This window comes from Nymphalis io, chromosome 14 (assembly GCF_905147045.1).
Source record: "Nymphalis io chromosome 14, ilAglIoxx1.1, whole genome shotgun sequence".
Classification (NCBI taxonomy): domain Eukaryota; kingdom Metazoa; phylum Arthropoda; class Insecta; order Lepidoptera; family Nymphalidae; genus Nymphalis; species Nymphalis io.
In genome coordinates this window covers 13,115,766-13,127,884 of record NC_065901.1, presented here as the reverse complement: position 1 = coordinate 13,127,884, position 12,119 = coordinate 13,115,766, and the positions used below count along the sequence as shown (strand labels likewise).

Genomic DNA, 12,119 nt, shown 5'->3' with positions numbered 1-12,119 from the left:
AGATGAATTAAAAACGCAAATTACTCACTTGACTTGATGTGAACCCGATCACGAGTTTTAACAAAATGGAAAAATAAATGAAATTAATCTTTTACATTCAAATAAAATCATACATACAAATACAAAGTAACCGTCAGTTATATAGAGGTAAGATATGAATGTACCGTTGCAAACCTTTCTTTACATATTTTGAAGATCAAAACTTACATAGAAAGATTGTGTGTATCTGATAGTTTTTAAAAGAAATACTTTTTTGTTTTACATTCGCTTGGAAAGCTCCGGCCAAGCAATTTTCTTTCCGATTACGGTAACATAAAATAACCTATATTTCTAAAAGTATTCAACTTAAAATATAATAGGCAGCTTATATCTGCCTTGAAACTAATATTATCATAGTATTAAAATAGCTTTTTTTGCAAATAAGCTAACAAAACTTACCTCTATATAATATGCTGCGAAAGTCTATTAAAAATAAGTATATACGAGGAGAATAATAAAAAAAAAATACTTTCTTAAATTATGTTCTGTTTTTATTGCGTGTATTTTATTATTGGTTGAAGGCTTATTTGAATATGTTCAATGTTTTGATCTTTCAACGTATAATTTTTATTTTCATTTACCGCTGAAAACATCAAAAGATCTTCTTCATACCTGTATACAGCCGTATACAAATACGTTATTACCGTACATACTTCTATCTGTTTTTCTATCGCCGTATTCGAATCCTAAACCTCGGTAAAGTCCTTGGGAAACGACGGATAATACCGCGCTCAAAGCGAGGGAAACGTTTTTGAACTGATTTCACGTTTTTTCAACCTTATTTTCTTAGAGATTTTACGGTCACACACCGAAATTGCTAAAAGTAATCCCACTTAAAGTTGCCTTATGTAAATAATATTTGAAATAAGTTATCCCGCAAGTTTCGCTGCTTTTATTTAACCATATGTATGTCTGTATATATGTATGATCGCGCTAAACACGTTAATTAATGTGTTTCTTTCGTTTGTGTTTATCAAGAGACGGACATAATATTTCATGCAAATTATTAAATATTGCTTAATATTTTATATTTAATAAATCGACAAATATACAGATTTATCTTATACCAGCAAAGTGTATTAACATCGTTGCTTATATTCGATGAAGTTAAAAAAGAAAACACTTGACGCTTAGTTTAAATTTAAAAAAAAACTATGACGTCACTATGTAGAACGAAAGTTGCCATATCTCAGGTGTATATTGTCTGTCCGTCAATATGTCACAGATTTGTATAAACAAAGTGATATCGAGCGAGTGGACAGGCTCTTAAAACTAAAACAATGACATAGTTGTAAAATCAGTGGGTCGTGATTTAATTGAAATACTGTTTTTTTATAAATATAATCATAGTAATCCCGCGCTAAGCGTTCACTTCGTTCGTAAATCCGTTTACTTACAGGTGCGGATTATAAAGTTAACAAAGATTAACTCTATCATTAAAACACTTCAATATTATCTTTCAAGTCAATAATAAATAGAAACAAAATTCGCGTTTATTTTAGTATGATGATTTTTAAACTATGCCGGTATATTTTTGGTTTCTTAATATATGTAATATTAGATTTTTAGTTTTTGTTGACCAAATAAACTCACATTTTAGACTTTTTGTGAATATTTAAAAAACAAACACTTAAAAAACTAAATTTATTCTCCAATGTATCTACAATGGCGAATATACACGCTAATAACCCACTTGTATACAAATCAAATCAAATGTATCAATTCAAGTAAACTTAACAAAACAAAAAATTGTTTTTTTTTCATCTCGGCTCAGTTTATTGATAAATGTAAGTTTTTCTGATTACTTTTAAAATCATCAAAGCTTAATGTGTAAGATTAGACGTCTTTATAAAATAGAATATCTGCATCGAACAGTTACTCCAAATCAGAAATGTAATGTTTACAAGTTTAATGACCATAATTAAATTTAAAAGTCAAAGATAATATCTAAAATAACAAGCCTTTGCTTCAGTAATAAATAAAATAACGGTAACTTCTCGAACATTGCCAAGAGCTAGTTAGTCTGCGACGATTTAATTTTCTGACCCAATTTAGTAAACTAACACAAATCGGCAGCTATTTAAACGGACAAATTTGCGATGACAATGAAACGAAATTTGTATCACACTCTGAATAATTCAAAGGTTCACGAGGGCGGGTACGATAAGTGGGCACTTACTATCATTATTACATTACATTCATGGTTATGCGATACTGCCCCGTCGCGCGGCGGTAGCGTCGTGTGCGATCTCTGTTACGAGTATACGCGAGAACTCAAAACAAAATAATACTGTCTAAGATGACATTAAAAAGTTTCTGATTTCTATTTTTATTTGACTACTCTTTTTATTAATCGATTTAAAAAGACTCACATAGAATGAACAAATAATAATAAGTCAGCCCAAGGGATCGATATCTAACTTGCAACGTTCGCATCACTCGGTGACTAATGAGGCCTTCGCGGTTTCAAAATTTTTACAATCACTTATCGAACGTGGAATATTCACAGAGCACGTCGTTCAGTTCCTTTGTATGGGTAATTGTTTCCCTTCGCAACTCATCAAAGCTGTCAGAAATTCAATAGATGTTCAGTCGATAAAAACAATGACTCGGTATTTTCTTTGAACACCGACAAACGGATTTTAACGACCATAATCTTTGGAATGAATGTTGGATTTCTATGATTCTTAAATGTCATCGTGAAATTTCAGTTGTCTTATCGCTAAAAGGGGTCGGATCGCTTTACTAAGATAAAATAATTAGATATTATATGGTTTGCGCAAATAACCACGATAATTGATTATTATTTTCTTAATATCTTGAAACTAATAACGTAGAAAAACCTCATATGTAATAGCTTTGAAATAAAAAAGCGACTAATGATAAGTCAGTCGACTAATAATAATTAATTTATTCAAATATTTTAAGCACAACGTTTGAAAATAAATAAACAATTTTAATTACTGTCATATTATAATAAATATCATTAATTTACAATACGAAGTTAAAATGAGAAGATTGATAAATAAATAAATAAAAACATAGTTGAATACTCTTGATTTATGTCTTATGGAATCTCATAATAAGCAGAAAAATCTTAGCATTGAATTATATACCGAATAAACTTTAAGTATAAATACCTTTATTAATCACTAATGCAGTCGATATAAAAACACCCGACAACATTAGGGTTAGCGCAAACGTAACATTGTCGTGGGCGACCAAATCGCGCTATAAAGCAAAGGGCTACGAATGGTATCGCGGGTGAGCTTATCGGGGCTCGGGGGAGCGATCGACGATCGTCCACATGAATATGTTATGGTGACAAAGCTATAACGGAAGCCATTTGAACCTTCGAGCCACTTCTCGAGACGAGATTTTTGAAGTATCATGTTGAAATTATATTTTATGTGCATTTTTTCGCGCTGAGGCGCAAATTAGTTTTATTTTACATTGAACTTAGATTAGATTTCAATCAGTTATATATATTTTGCAAAAAACCGTATTGAATAGCTTAAGTTTAAAAGAAAGTAAGTAGGTCCGGCTACTTCACTTGCTCTGAAAGAATATTTTGAGTCACTCGGGATCAGAATCGTTAAAAATTCAGGAGACGCTCAACCACTAACTTCGAGGCGCCTCAACTTCACAACAAAGAAAGCAAAATCCGCAGAAATTGTTATATTTCAATCTTCGCTTCGAAAGCCGATAGTTTGGGTCTTTCTAAATCACCAGTAAAGGGTGAGGAACTGAATGCGAAATGTTTCGGGTAATAGTGGAATAGCGGAGCAAGTACACGTTCTGCGAAGAAAGCCTTCGACCGCGCACTAAATAGGGTTATTCGAAACCCATTCCACTCCGCATATTAGTTTATCGCGTCCCTCGAAAGGGCTAATCCCATTCGAGCGACGGTAAAGCAATTCTCTCGTCGCCTGAACTGCTCTTTCATAGTACTTCAACTTCAATAAAACTACAAGTGTTTCATAAGACGACGGTAATTTAAGCTTTATTATCAATATTCGAAGCTCACGATGTCTGTTAACAAGCTATAATCAAATCATTAGTCTTTATTTGTGTTACTTGTTTCGATAAAAAGTTATAAAAAATGCAAATTGTCCGTCTCGGTGGTAACGTCACTCCAGAGATATTATTGTTACACAATGGACATTAACAATTCTTCACATTATAAATATTGCTAACACAATACAATTTGAATCAGTAATTTTAGATACGTATGTATGTATTTTTATATGCCCTTAGCACTGTACTGTATGGCTGAATTGATCGACTGGAGAATACTTTTATATCATTGATTAATAAATGTATGGTATGGTTTATAATCCTAATTTTACCCGTACGAAGTCGGAACTAATTAAAAAATTAAACTTAATTTTGTAGTAATAAAATATTAAAACGGAAAGTTTTAATATTTATAAATAGTTTTACTAGTTTATAAATAAAAGCTCTTCAAAAAATGGTACGTTATAATTACCAATTTATCCTTAACACATCAAGGTTTAAGCCTACCATATATCAATTACAGGAACTGTTTCCTTTGACGCAGAGCTTCATCTACTAATGTTCCTTGCTATGTCTCGGAGCTGATCTTCTTATTTGTGAAGGATTCTCGGTAACGATTACGATGTTAATCAAATAGAGTAGGTTTTCTCGAGGATTGAATGTTTTATTCAGGTTATCTAAGCGCACTCATCTAAACGGACATTCCATTTTAAACCGACCGTAAAACTTTACGCGGGATTCAACGTGTTTGTTCAACAGCAGCAGAACAGTTGCACATGACACATGACACACTCGCCTTATTAATTCAGCCATCAAAATTCATTGCTTCGATTTCCGTCGACAACTAGTAAATGCTAATTTTATTCGTATGAAATATTCTAATTAATTTTAAAATGGTTTTATTTTATATTTGACAATGATGTTAATGTACAAGTATGCAATAAATGGAAATGTCTACATCAGGAGACCTACCTCCGTTCTGTCAACTAAGTAAGATCGGTCTGTGAAAGTTTATGGCCCGATCTTATCTTTATTGTTGTGGAGGCTTTGACGGCCGCTCCGGCGGCTTCGAGTGAGATAAGAGATACTCGTGGCCGACGGTCCGCTTTCAGGATTATAAGTTAAACTACCCTCACTGACACAAAAAGTCGTACACAGTCCTTACGTAAGCACAAAAAATCAGAAGTTGAAACTTACTCAGCTATATGAACACTTCAGCTTCAGAGGTTTCGCGACATCGCTTTACTATCAGCAGTTTGTCCGCAGGTCCGCTTCCGACTACGTCACGGTGGAACTTTAAAACGTGTGCCGAACTGTAACTTTGTCTCCGCTCAGTGAGCGCGGAGATGCGCGGGCGACACGCCGCGCGCGCTTTTCGCTTTCCACATAGAGCACACACTGCGACACAGACACGATCACGCGCGAGTCTTTGAAGAGGATTCTTGAAACGCCTCACGTGCGCTCAGCGCGGGCGGCCCGGGACACTGCCGCCGCTGCCGTCACCTCCCCGCGGCGCGCGCACCCTCGACGCCCGCCCACCCCGCGACGCCCGCCCGCGACGCGCGCACCCGAACAAACGATCTTTCCCGAGCCTGCGATCATTTTTACATCTGCACTGTTGTGACATTGAAATTCAATTTTCCTGTGAGCCTGACCCGAGCTCCAGCGCGCTACGAGTTCCGGAATCGTTCGCTCCCATACATAACCGCGGGGTCCACCGACGGAAATCGCAGATTTCGTCTCGAAAATTGACAAAATTGAAAAGCAATCCGGTCAAATGCCAGGTCTACTCGATGCTCTTTTATAAATTCCTTCAACTTATATTAAAAATTGACTCCCACGTGATAATAAAATAAATATATATACCTGGCCACAATAAATATTGGCCGAGTTAACATAATTATATAAATAAAAGCGCAACTGTCGACAGTCGGAAGGCGTGCGCCTTTATTAGAGAAGCGACGGGAAGCGGGCTCACTAATCTGGCTCCGCGGTTCGCTGCCGGTTACCCTTACAAATCGCTACGCTTCGGAATTTAATTTCGCGCATTTCTTTTACGCTATTGGATATTGTAAGGATTTGGGATTCCACTTATATAAGGCGGTGCTGATACGCAATTTCTTGTCTAAATCTTGAATCTGAAATTTAGAGCGTGTTTATACGAGACGAAGACGGTTCGTTTAAGTCCCGTCGGAATGTGATCTACCCTCGCGCCCATTATGGGGAAGTCGAAGGGCCGAGAAGGGTAATCTAGTTTGCAATTAATGCCCTCACAAGTATTCGCAGTCTTAACAAGTTTCCACAGGGTCGGGGTGAGGTCGGGGCACATTTAATAAATCGACGCCTTTATTTACGCTAACTGTCACGTTTCACCGTAATTTCGTTAAAGCGAAGAAGATAATTCAATATTTCCAGCGCTCGTTCAACGGCATTACTTATATAATTATATAAATAATAAGTCTAAAGATAAATTCTTTAGACTTATTATTGTTTGATTTTAATTTGATAATTCCAAATGAAGTTGAACCCAACGAGATAAATAGTAATCGACAAGGGATTATCGATCAACGCAGATTAACAAATAAGATCGCTTCATTTGCACCACTTGAGAGCCCAGACATCTCTGTTCACCGTGAACCACTTGCACCCCCTTACCCTTTGTCATCCGCGTCCCTTTTCAAGAAGAATACTTTAAAAAACATCCCACAACAATTGTAACTTCGCGCAAGTTTGAGCTCCGAGGAAATCACGCTTCCCCAGTTTTTTCTTTTATTGGTCAATCTGTTAGTGGAATATTTCGTGATCCCCTTTGTTCTATTAAGAGCCGATGCTGTGACAGTTCATTCTGAACCAAATTACCAACAACACTGAAGACTTCGCCTTGAAATAGAATCAGTATTTCTAATCTAATCCTATAAGTTTTAATTGGGTGGTTCATTTAAAATGTCTGATCGAATGGCTTAGTGAATTAGTATTTATTATATAAAAATAAAACTAGTTAAAGTTTAAAACTAAAATTTTCTATGTAAGAACTAGTGCACACTCTGAAAATTATAACGTGACTTTGTAAGTTTCACCCTTTCTTCGGGGTCGCGGGTTTAAATCCGTGTGAGATCCACTGAGGCATTGAACCGCATTGAAGCAAATTGGAATAAGTTCAAAATCTTCTCCCTAAGAGGAGAGGAGGTCTTCGGCCAACAGTAGGACTCTTGCATATAGCTTTCTTATTATTATTTTTTCATTTATCTAACATAACAGTATCAATAAATAATAAATGTACTCAAATAAGTTTATTTGTATTATATGCATATGCTGTCTATTGTATACAACAGTTAAGAGGACTATTGCTGTTTATCGTTAGAATCCACAGTTCGGAATGGATGTAGTTTCTATTTTAATCAGATTATCTTGTAAAATGATAACTCAGAGTGCTTGTATGAGGCTTAATAAAGTTACTTCCATTTGATTTTATCGTAGTGAATTGAAAAACTCATATTTTTACAACTAACATTTAATTGATAAAAATACTTTTGTTTAAACTTTATTAAATATAAAGCGTTAATGTAAACGTCGCGTGTCAATCATGACGTATTGCACGCACGTTTTCGTCGGTTGGCTGAAATAGTAATCGAATCACATCGAAACTTGTGGTTACATACTTGCGTGTTATTTGATTGTTGAATATGTATGTTCAGTCTTTGCCTTTCCTAAGGCTGGCTGGGCTGGTTTTTTTTATAATATATATTTTGGGGGACGGGCAAATGGGCCATCTGATGTTAAGTAGTCACCAACGTTTTAAGACATTGGTACCGTAAGAAATACTTACAAATTGACCTTGGAGACTTGGAGATAATATGCCCCTTGTGATTGTCACACTGGCTCGCTCACCCATACATACATACATACATAAAAATTGATTAATAAAAGTACAGGTTAATGACTTGTTTTTGTTCATATTCCAACGCTAGGTTTGCGTATTATTCTTCATGGAGTTGCTGACATAATACATGTATGTGATGGAACATAATAGCAATACAATAATTTACTATAGCTTTGTTGAAAAAAAGCCATTAGAGCTATATATTAGCTTAATAAAAGTTGAAAGTATACTCCCGTACCTTAGAAAGCATGAAAAACCGTTGCTTCTGTGCTTGAAGTCTTTTATTGAATTATTGATTGATTAAGTTCATATTTCACATCATAATTAATATGAAGATGGTGAAACAATTTTTAGTATCAATTTCCTGACACCAACAAATATTCAAGAGAATTATTGAAAAACTAAATTTAACAAATATAAACATTCGTCGAGGCTGCCTTCGACGAAAGTTGTCGAAACAACCCGTACAACTTATCACGTACCTAAAACTTAACTTGTTCTAGCCTATTTATATTTCATACATCCGTATGGTTACAGTACATTATAACAATATTTTGTTTCAATAAGAATTACAAGTAACTATAGTTACTTCAGCTAATAATTTGTTTACGCTGATATCAAGTATATAAATATATTAACATTAAATTTAGAAATATTACGAGATATTTAAATAAACGATAAAAAAATACATGATGTCCAGCAATAAATAGATCGGTTTAAGCGCGATAAAATTCCTAATTTACCCGTAGGTCCAAAGTCGGGTCTTGTTATCCAAGATCCACACTATACATAAGTTAGAACTATATATGAGTAAAAAACTAGTTATTTATTAAGATTCTTCCAAAAGACGTTCTACTTGATGGTAGGACTTTGTGTAAGCTCGTCTGAGTAGGTACCACCCACTCATTAGTTACTACCGCAAACAGCAATACTTATGTTCTAATTATTAACGGGCAATAGGTCATCTCGGCTCTTAGGTTTTTTTGTAATCAGAGAGGATTTTTACATAACGAATATTATATAATATACGATAGAGAATGTGTTTAGTTAAAAAATCAAATTGGATTTATTTTTTCCCAAGCAAAGACGGCGTGGGTAGTTAGTATTTAAATATACTTCAAGGAAATTAATTACGCTGGTCGCAGATAAGCTTGAGTACGTTAACGTACTTTTGACGTTTTCCTGATAACTTGTCTGAGTAGGAAGGAATTATGATTATATTTTTACATGTACTAGAGAACAACTCCCGTCGTTGCGTGCTTTGGTAATTATTTTATTTGTGCAAAGGAATACATTTTTCAATGTCGTAACAAATATTACCTTATGATTGCGGGCGTTACTGTAAATTTTATAAATCAATTAAACACACGTCCAATAAGTTTAAAAAATAAACGTGAATCCACAAATTGTAGTAAAAATATGTACAAGTATAACTAAAGCAGATTTCTTAAATTACGTTTTAATTATTAACATCTATAACATCCCATTATTACAATTGCTTTGTCGTGCATACTTGCAAATTGGTAAATCAACTTAGTTTTTTAGATTTTTTTTTCTATTTGTGTGCAAGCGTTGACAATCTGACAAGTTTCACACGCACGCCCGCAGCCCCCTGTTTAGGGAATGTTGACAAATCCATAAATAAATTGAAAGACGTGTCAAATAGGTCATTACCCTATAGATTGCGCCGGCTCCAGGGTGACCTTTTACATATTGCGTATTTTAAAAGGGACGCCGCATCCACTGGTTTTGTCGTGTGTTTGTAAGTACTGATATTATTATAGGTGTCTGTATATTTGACTTAACACAAGCGAACGTCATCGATAGGATAAAGTAGACGAAATTTATACGACCTTTATAAAAATCTATTAATATGTGGGTTTTTCATTCAAATCGACCGCCTGATCTCTACACAGAGATAACCAATATTTGGAATTAAATACATACAGATGCGACTCATTCAAACTTTTAACAGAATTTCTCGAAAACTTAACAATCAAACCATCTAGTATAATAATTTATTTTATCACAAAATCATATCAAGCTGGAGGTTGTACTCCAGTCGTTATTGTAACAATTGTGACAATTGCTCAAATTGAACCCAACAATGACATCCCACGCCGTTAAAACTATTGAAAGGCAATTCCGTCATTTGTAAAGCACGATTAATGAATCATATCTATAGACCTCATTTAATATTATATAATGGAGTTCTTTATCAATTCCCGAAGTTAACGTCAGGGGCACAATACCGCGTCTTTCGAATAGACCTAGTGTATGAATGAGTAATGGGCGAACCAATTATTAAGACTGTGGGAACTTAAATTAACTGGATCGACGCAGACGGAAGTCAACTGGCGAAGTGAATGGCGCCGGGTTAACGGCAGACGAGCCGCGAGCGATAGTTCGGAACAAGCCCGGAGTCTCGCGACCACCGGCCGCCATTGTCATTCAAATGAAAGCAAGCCCTCCAAAGTCTTGATAAAGCAAAAACTTATGCGTTCTGAGTAGACGTAGTGCAATTGTCATAATTATATCAGCAGTTAGATTTTTTCAATCAAAACTAACAACGTTAGATTGTCCCGAATCGAAGTGTAATACTCGTAGTACTCGTTATCAAACGATTTGAATACTGTTCTAATATGAATATATGTAAAAGTAAACAAAATTATTATTTTTATTGTAACTTATCCAAACGCAATATTAGCATTATTTTTTTTAAAATAAACATAACTCATTTTATTTAGATAACATAGTTGCAAGAAAAAAAAAGTTTAAAAATAATTGTTTTATAGACGATATAAACTTATATTTATCTGAGTGCACATACTATAAAGTGGCTCATATGCCTTCTATTTAATCTCCGTGCGTGTGGTTCTTGTCGTGATTTGATATTCCTGCATGATTATATTTTATTACCTTGGTACTTAAGATGTTATGTCCCTTTTGCCTGTAATTACACTGGCTCACTCACCCTTCAAACCGGAACACAACACTACCAAGTACTGTCATTTTGCGGTAGAATATCTGATGAGTAGGTGGTTCCTGCCCAGACGAGCTTAAGACAAAGCCCTACCACCGGTAAAACAGGCCACCAACAGTAAGCAGGTCAGGCCGCAACATAATCAAAATTTCAGGATTACAATTTTATTCGCCGTATTCCCTGTATATTTTTTTTGTTTACGACTCCTATATTGCTAAAGACTTAGAATTTATTAGAGTTAAACTTATTATAAACGATAAGATGTTTCCATAGCAGTGACCTCGTTATCGTGACAAAATATTCAAAGTAAAGAATTCCTGGCAACAGGAACGCAGACGGAATGACGTGACGCCGAACTTCTGAATTTCAAGTCTTTACTCTTGACATTCCTATGTGTTTTTACGTGCAGTTTACTTGAGCGGGTTTAGTTCGCTTTTGAATTTCCAAAACATATCCTTTGAATATTCAAAATCAAAAAAATGAAATAAAAACTATCCATTTTTAAATAAGTACTTTTTGTAAGAGACAAATTTCAGTATTTTATAAACGAAACTTTGAACTAAAACGACATTTAAATTTTTTTGTATTTCTTTTATATAATTTGAACGTCAGATTTATCTTTAGTTTCTTAAGAATTACTTCATAATCGATAAACTGTCCAATATTTATTTTTAAATATGTTTAAAACTTTTACCTAAGTTACACAACAGCAGACAAACTAACGATATTTTAATGTTTTAATTATAAGAAGTATAAATACGTTCCTCTTGGTGGTAGGGCTCTGTACAAGCCCGTCTGGGTACGCTCATCAGATATTCTACCGCTAAACGGCAATACTTGGTATTGTTGCGTTCTGATTTGAAGGGTGAGTGAACCAGTGAAAATACAGGCGCTAGGAACATAATATCTCAGTTCCCAAGGTTGGTGGCGCATTCGCGACTTAAGAAATGTTTTTTTTTGTTTTTTATAGAATAGGAAGGTGGACGAGCATATGGGCCATTTGATGGTAAGTGGTGACCAAACGCCCTTAGACATTGGCATTGTAAGAAATGTCAACCATCGCTTATAGCCAATGCGCCACCAACCTTGGGAACTAAGATTTTATGTCCCTTGTGCCTGTAATTACACTGGCTCACTCACCCTTCAAACCGGAACACAACAATATCAAGTATTGCTGTTTTGCGGTAGAATATCTGATGA

The 12,119-nt window shown here is 34.9% G+C and overlaps 1 protein-coding gene across 2 annotated transcripts in view; it reads right to left on the bottom strand.

Moving 5' to 3' along the window:
• The window catches only part of LOC126773286 (lachesin-like), a 126,988-nt gene extending 121,461 nt beyond the window's left edge, over nucleotides 1-5,527 (bottom strand). Inside the window, exon 1 of one of the 2 annotated variants that reach the window (XM_050494114.1) lies at nucleotides 5,254-5,527. The gene's annotated coding sequence lies outside the window, so the exon portion shown is untranslated. The remainder of the gene's footprint in view (nucleotides 1-5,253) is intronic. The other variant, XM_050494113.1, reaches the window with a different exon arrangement.
• Nucleotides 5,528-12,119: the final 6,592 nt, after the last annotated feature.